Source organism: Lactuca saligna, chromosome 3 (assembly GCF_052625555.1).
Source record: "Lactuca saligna cultivar CGN05327 chromosome 3, ASM5262555v1, whole genome shotgun sequence".
Taxonomy (NCBI): domain Eukaryota; kingdom Viridiplantae; phylum Streptophyta; class Magnoliopsida; order Asterales; family Asteraceae; genus Lactuca; species Lactuca saligna.
Genome location: NC_136419.1, coordinates 74,999,237 through 75,007,346, shown reverse-complemented (window position 1 = coordinate 75,007,346; position 8,110 = coordinate 74,999,237). Strand labels below are relative to the sequence as shown.

The 8,110-nt window shown below is 33.3% G+C and overlaps 2 pseudogenes; both read right to left on the bottom strand.

The window, feature by feature from the left end:
- Positions 1-377: 377 nt before the first annotated feature.
- On the bottom strand, positions 378-1,991 carry LOC145035700 (AAA-ATPase At3g50940 pseudogene; annotated as a pseudogene).
- Positions 1,992-6,375: 4,384 nt separating this feature from the next.
- On the bottom strand, positions 6,376-7,657 carry LOC145035699 (AAA-ATPase At5g17730-like; annotated as a pseudogene).
- Between the last annotated feature and the right edge of the window lie 453 nt (positions 7,658-8,110).

The window sequence follows — 8,110 nt, the reverse complement described above, 5'->3', positions numbered from 1 at the left end:
GTTGTGGCGACATAGGCTATGGCGACGACATGTCGCCACATGCACCTATAGCGATGCCAGTGGCCTATACCTTTCCAAATATACATGACCAACAGCCCAAGAACATGTTTACATAAACTACTAGACATTTTCGATCCAACCTGATGTGTTTGATTGACGTGTTACAGCCGACTTCAGATACAACGTTTAACATTAAGTTGTTGATGACTAGATGGTATAACAAAACAAAAATTATCTACACAACATACCAGAAAACTCTCAGTTTGAACATAATGACTATTATATTAGTTTTCAAAATGTTAATCAACCATTACTAATATCAAAGTCTAGTTAAATCTAGCTAACCATTAGAGTTATCAAAAAATAATTGTTTCAAATTATGAGATAAGTTTTGCCTTTTTCGCATCAGGAACTTCATCATTACCACCATCACTTTGCTCTTTAGCTGTATCCTCCTCCATCTTCTTCCGTTTCAAAAAGCTCACAACTCCCTCCAACACAATCTCCTTATCGTCGGACTTCATGAGTTCCTCCGCCACCTCCGCTGGTGTAACATTTATGACATTGATTAACTCTTCGATTTCAGTAAACCTCAAATGGGTGTCATGAATATTGAGATAGTTAGCAGCTAGAGTTTTGAACCCATCAATGGTTAAATACGACATATGAACGTGCACATCCATCCTTCCTGGTCGAAGCAATGCAGGATCGAGTCTTTCTTTGTGGTTCGTTGTAAAGATTATGATACGTTCATCACCACAACATGACCATAACCCATCTATGAAGTTTAAAAGCCCCGATAAAGAAAACTACAAAAACCAACGAAAAAAAAAAAACAATATTTACCCCATTCCGAATTCCAATCATCATGCAGAACAATAGCGATCAGTAGCAAGAAGATTAAAGAAACAAACCTGGGGAGAATGTTTAGGTTTATCGTGGATATATTTGGAAGGAATAGTTCCCTTCCGATCATGCACTTGTATGCTACAATCAATATCTTCGATCACAATAATGGAACGATTAGATGTGCTTAACATCAGTTTCTTCAAACTCGAATCACTCCCAACACTGTTCAACTGTAAATCATAAATATCAAACTTCAGATAATTCGCCATGGCAGCAATCAAACTTGATTTCCCAGTCCCCGGTGGACCATACAGTAGATACCCTCTCTTCCACGCCTTCCCTACTTTCCTGTAAAAATCCTTTCTCCTTAAAAACAAATCCAAATCCTCCATTATCATCTTTTTCATCGTTGGATCCATAGCTAATGTATCAAACGTTGATGGATGGTCCAGTCTTACCGATTCCTTTTCTGTTCTATTATAACCGCTGCGTTCGAATTGTAGGTTATGGAGCTTCACGACATTCTTCTGGTTTTCAATTTCTTTAGCTTTTTGAAGTATCCATGGCAAGTAAGAATTTATTATTTTGTCTTTATATTCTTTGTCAAATTTCAGTTCGATGTATTTCTTCTCCGGTGTTTCACCGCCGTTAGACCTTTCTTGTGGTGGCACGATGACGTACTTCCATGCAAGTGAGATTCCCTCAAACGAATCTTGTATCGCCTCCCATTTTGCAAACTTAGCATTGATGTGATCTTCTTTGACAGTTTTGGTTATTCTACAATAAGATTTTTAGGGTTTAAATTAAAATCTATAAAACAAGAGTTAAAGATTTGACAATCACCTGAGACAGTTGGAATCTGGTTTCATTCTGGTACAGAGGAAGGCTTCGGCGGCATCGAACATCTGGTTTGGAGAAACGCCGTCTCTCTGGTCGAAGAGGAGAGTGAGTTTTGAGGATTTAGGTTTCCAGTAGAATCGGACGGCGTTGACGACGTATTTTAGGAGTTGTGTTGGGACGAGGTTGTACATTGTGAGCAAGAGCATGACTGAGGGGGCGTATTGTGGGGCATACGCTAACAGAAGCGATAACGGTGTCGCCATCGCCGGAAAACTTAGACCACGAAGCCTCTGTTCCGCCATTACTGTCTGTTTTCCTAGCTAGGAATTTCATTAGAAGAGGGTAGAAACTAGAAAGATCTTATATGCGGATAGTTGCTAATCTTCCGGAATATTTGGGACGCCATTTAATGATGATTAGTTAAAAAAAGTAATGTGTATCTATACAAAATATCATCAGTTTTTATAAAATGAGAACTGAAACGTTAATTCATTTGTTATTTTTTTCTCCATCGACTTAACAAAAATGTAGCTTGCGTTTAATATCCTTTGGAAACTACCCTCATCAAAAACACTCTTCTTGATATCTATTCCTTAAATTGAATTCACACATTATTCTAACTTTTTTCTAGATTTTAATTTTTATTTTACACATTTGATGTGGAAACCCACTCGATAGTTTTGGGTAACCATGTTTTTTCCGTTCATTTTTAACCATTGAACTTGTTTGATATGTTTAAAATGGAGTAATATAATTGATAATTACGGTAATATTACCCTATTATGAATACGTTACGGTAATACAACAGTCCATAAACAATTACGTTAGGCTTGGCCCAACCCGGTTCAGGCCCGGCTAGTCTGGGCTAGACTGTTCTGCTAGGTCTTTAAAACATATACGACGTCCTTAAGCGTATACAACCTAAACCCTAACTAACTGGGCCTAAACAAAGTTGGCCCAAGATCTGACCATCTATTTGTACACAAACACCGGACAACCAACTTTCATGTCACATCAATGGGTCTTAGGATTGTTTGGATTTAACATAAAGAACCTAATATTATCAAAACAGGTAATGAACTTTGATTGTGTCCATATTTAGGTATCCATGTTTATGAACTTTGATTGTGTCCATATTTAGGTATCCATGTTTTTTCGTACACATTTAACTAGTAAACTTGACTAACTTGTTTATAATAAGGTAATACTGTCGTTAATTATCAGTCTTATTACCCTATTTTGAACATATTAAGCAAGTTCAATGGTCAAATATTTAAGAAAAAAAAAACATGATTACCTTATAAACATGCCCCTCATGGTTTATACTAGGGGTGTTCGCGGTGCGGTTTGGTGCGGTTTGGAGGTAAAACCACAAACCGTACCGCACGTGTAGTTTGAAATTATTGGAAACCGCAAACCGCACCACAAAGGTTTCAAACCGCGTTATGCGGTGCGGTGCGGTTTGGTGCGGTGTGGGCGGTTTTGGTGCGGTTTGGTAGGCAACTTTTCAAATTTAAGTATGAGTATATAAATATTAAGTTATTGTAAACAATATATTCTAAACAATATATTGTATATGTTTTTACCTAAGATTAGAAGACGAATAACAAACATATACTCTATATACGTTCTAAACAATATATTGTACATGTTCGAACGTATAATTAAAATAAAGAAAAACATATAAAGAATTAGCAACAATATCTAATTTATTAAAGGAAGTCCTATCAAATTCACTTAAACAAAAGTTCCATTTTTTCGTATGTATGACTAAATTAGTTATGTTCTTTAATTATTTTATACTAAATTGGTTATATATATATATATATATATATATATATATATATATATATATATATATATATATATATATATATATATATATATATATATATATATATATATAGTGCGGTGCGGTTTGAACCGCGGTGTTGTAATTAAAAACCGCAAACCGCACCGCGTAGTGCGGTTTGACCAAATTACAATCCGCAAACCGCGCCGCATTTGTTTTAAACCGCGTTATGCGGTGCGGTGTGGTGCGGTGCGGGCGGTTTATGCGGTTTGTGCAGTTTGGTGCACACCCCTAGTTTATACTCCTATCTTATAAACATACCTCTCGTGGTTCTTACTTCTATCTTATAAACATGATGTTGTAATTGAGACAAAAACATGCGAGTTTAAAAAAAAAAATCATTTTATTTGTTTGTTTGGAAACTAGTTTTTTGAGAGTTACAAATTTTATAATTTTAAAAAATAACTCGAATATAAAAATTGGTTTTAGCATCTAATAAAATGTTGTAGCCTAATATAACAACTTTATTAGATCACATTTAAAAATATAATTTTTAACAAATGTCTCTATGTATAGTATGTATTTCAATTTTTCAATAACTTTCAGTTATTTTATCGAACACATATTAATAAAATCTATAACTTTCTGCTTCAAGTTATCAAGTGCTATTAACTAATATATTAACTAATAGCTTCCAACTAATTTTGGTAACGCAACTTAATTTATTTAAATAATAATCTACTATACTTAATTAATCATACAAAAATATTATACATTATTTTAACAATTTATTCGATCTATTATCAGTTCGATCATGCAAATAATATGAACCGTAGAACCATGTTTCTATATTATAAATGTATTACTAATAAAATATTGCATCTTCTAATTTTTTATGAAATCATGTCTTTTCGTGTTTTGTTTAATAAAATAAAAAGAATCTGAAACATCATTATATAAAATCATATTTAAAAATTAAAACATATACTTGAAAAGTTCTAAATGAGGTGTTGGGAGTAACTTGGTGGTTACTCCTAAACCCGTTATGAAAGATATTTATATACATTAATGTGTCTAACTTCATTTAGAAATATAAAAATAAGGAAAATTAAGAACAAAAAAAAGAGAGCAAAATGTTGATTTTTTGGAAACTATTTGTTCAAATCCACCTATCTAATAAATGAAACCTTTTGTACACATATCATCTCTCTAGATCCATCTTTTGATTATTATGAATTAACTATAATGCCTTCATCTTATTTTTCAGAATATGATTCCATATTTATTTCCTATTTACTTCACGGAAATATTTAATGCACAATGAATATATTTGGTATACAATACTCTATATACAGAATGTGTATGCAATCATTTGTATCAAATCATATGCCTCATATGTGATTTCGGCAAAATAATAATAATAATAATAATAATAATAATAATAATAAAACAAAAAAATACAAACAAACATCAACATCAACATCAACACCCTTATACATTACAAATATGATTAATAAGTATATTTTTACTTTAGAAGCAATTCATACGTATCACCAAATAAAGAAAAACTATAATTCATAAACAATAATGGTAAGATTTTTCCATTTTACTGTCAAGCTTTATATCCTATTCCGGAGTTCAAGTTAACAAGAGAACATAATTTAATCTCATATAAAACACATTATTGAGGTTCTTAGTTATTAGTTGAATCTTCTTGAACATATCATTTGAATCACCAATATTTGTATCTAACAGAATGTATGATTGGTATTTCAACGGATAACCACTCATATACACAAATGATGTAAATTAACTTAATTTCTTTATATCTTCCATACATAAAGTCTTCCTAATGTTATTTTAAGTAGCTTCACCAACTATTAATGGAGAAAATACCTAAAACAAAAATTCTTAATAATAATTCTAAATGTTTTCAAAATTTTTTACCCATAATTTCCATGGGTTGTAACCTAATATATAATCAATGAGAATGTAATCGTAGTTCGTAGAAGATATGAAAATCAAAGAGTTGATTTCTTTTTTTGATTTCACGCATATATAATAGGAGGGCAGTTGTAATTTAATTTAAAACAAAAGATAAGAAATTGAATTTAGAATCTTGTTGAAGGATGGAAGAATTTGAAATCTTTTAATTAAAGAATCAAATTGTTATTATGGAAATCTAGTTCCATTCATTTGATAAACTGAATACGTTTTCCTCTTGATTTCAGTTTTTAATTCCAAAAGAATCATACCAAAAAAATGTCCCCTTACTATTGTTAAAGATCACAATGACCTAGAGAATCATACTATGCAAAAATTGTTCATCTAAAATTCATTTTTGCACAATGTTCCTCCATCAATATATGTGACCATAATCTAAAAGTTTCCCTTATTCTTAAGGATCTCTAAACAAAAACCAGAAGTTTCCGATAAAGCAACCGTCATCAAATAGTTCTCTCACCTCTCTCACACATATATCGGATGAACCTCTTCCCTGACGCAACGTGGATCAACCCACCCCTCTCCCTGTGTAACGTCAACGAAATGTTGTGCGTCGAACAACTCAAAAAAAGTGTGTCAAACAACATTACCAATATGAACTTTTCTTTAATTAGTTCCATCATTATCATTATCTTTACCGACAATATTAAGGACCAAAGGTTTTGGTTGTTTTCCAACAACCAAACCAACAAAAGTTAGATTTTTTGACAATGTTTCTTTCTTTTTTCTTCTTTTTGGATTAAAAGATAGGACACACGCATAACTAAGGTTCCTCATGATCAAAACTACCCCATAGCATAATACCGATAACTAGAAATATATTTGTTTCTAACATGTTAACCAACCTCTGATTGATGATTAAATTTAGCAAAATAAAATTGTTTTCGATACTATCCACTCGATTCAATTTTTTCCTTCTCTGCATCAATTTTTTTTCTTCTTTTCTTCAACTTCAAGAACTGCGCATCTTTACCCTTATTAATTCGCTCCTTCGCTGCATCCTCTTCTGTCTTCTTCCGTTGCAAAAACTTGACAACTCCTTCCAACACAACCTCTTGATCATCAGATTTCATGAGTTCCTCCGCCACCTCCACGGGTGTAACCTTGGTGCCACTGAGTAAATCTTCGATCTCAGTAAATCTCCAATGGTGGTCAAGAATGTTGAGATAGTTAGCCGCTAGTGTTTTGAACCCATCAATGGTCAAATACGACATGTGAATGTGCACATCCATCCTTCCTGGTCGAAGCAATGTTGGATCGTGTCTTCTTTTTTGGTTCGTTGTAAAGATTATGATACGTTCATCCCCACAACATGACCATAACCCATCTATGAAGTTTAAAAGTCCCGATAAAGAAAACTACACAACAAGAAAAGAAACAAAATCATCCTAATTCCGATCCAGGGGTAAAGTAGCAAAAAGGAAGTTAAATAAACAAACCTGGGAAAAACGTTTAGGTTGAACAGGAGATGTGCAGGAGGAAGAGCTTGTTCTCTTCCGATCATGCGTTTGTTTGCTACAATCAATATCTTCGATCACAATAATGGATCGATTCGATGTGTTTAACATCATTTTCTTCAAACAAGAATCACTCACAACATTATTCAACTGTAGATCATATATATCAAACTTCAGGTAATTCGCCATGGCAGCAATCAAACTCGATTTACCAGTTCCCGGCGGACCATACAGTAGATAACCTCTCTTCCACGCCTTCCCTACTTTCTTGTAAAAATCCTTCCTTTTTAAAAACAAATCCAAATCGTCAATGATGTTCTTTTTCATAATCGGATCCATAGCTAATGTATCAAAGGTTGATGGATGATCGAGATTTACTGATCGCTTCTTATCATAACCGTTGCAGTAGCCTTGTAGGTTATGAAGCTTTACGAATTTTTTCTTGTTTTCAAGTTCCTTAGCTTTTTTAATGATCAATGGCAAGTAGGAATTTATTATTTTCTCTTTGTATTCTTTCTCGAATTTCAACTTGATGAATTTTTTTTTCCGGGGTTTGACCGCCGTTAGTCTTTTCCTTAGGCGGCACAATGACATACTTCCATGCAACTGAGATTCCCTCAAACGAATCTTCTATCGTCTCCGATTTTGCAAACTTGACATTGATTTCGTCGTCTTTCAAGTTTTTAGTTATCCTAGAATCAAGGAAAGATAACATATTTAATAAGGTTCGAAATCAAAATATATAAATTGAAGAAGAAATAATATTGAACAATCACATGAGACATTTGGAATCGATGTTGACTTTGGAACAAAGGAAGACTTCGGTGGCATCGAACATCTGGTTTGGGGACATGTCGTCTTTTTCTCAAAAAACGAGAGTGAGTTTTGAGGGTTTGGGTTTCAAGTATTTTCGGACAGCGTCAAAGACGGTTTGTAGGAATTGGAGGAGGTTAAATATTGTGAGGAAGAGGATGACTGAGGGGGAGTACTGTGGGGCATACGCCGTGTAACGTCCGGGTTTCAGTGCTAAGCATTTTTGACAATGTAATAGTCTAAGTCCACAATTGTAACTCTTTTTAAAGTAATAAAGATGAAATATTTGAGTGTTATGTGAATTATGTGTATTTATGTGCTTATTATTTAATTATAAATGTATAATTAATAACGA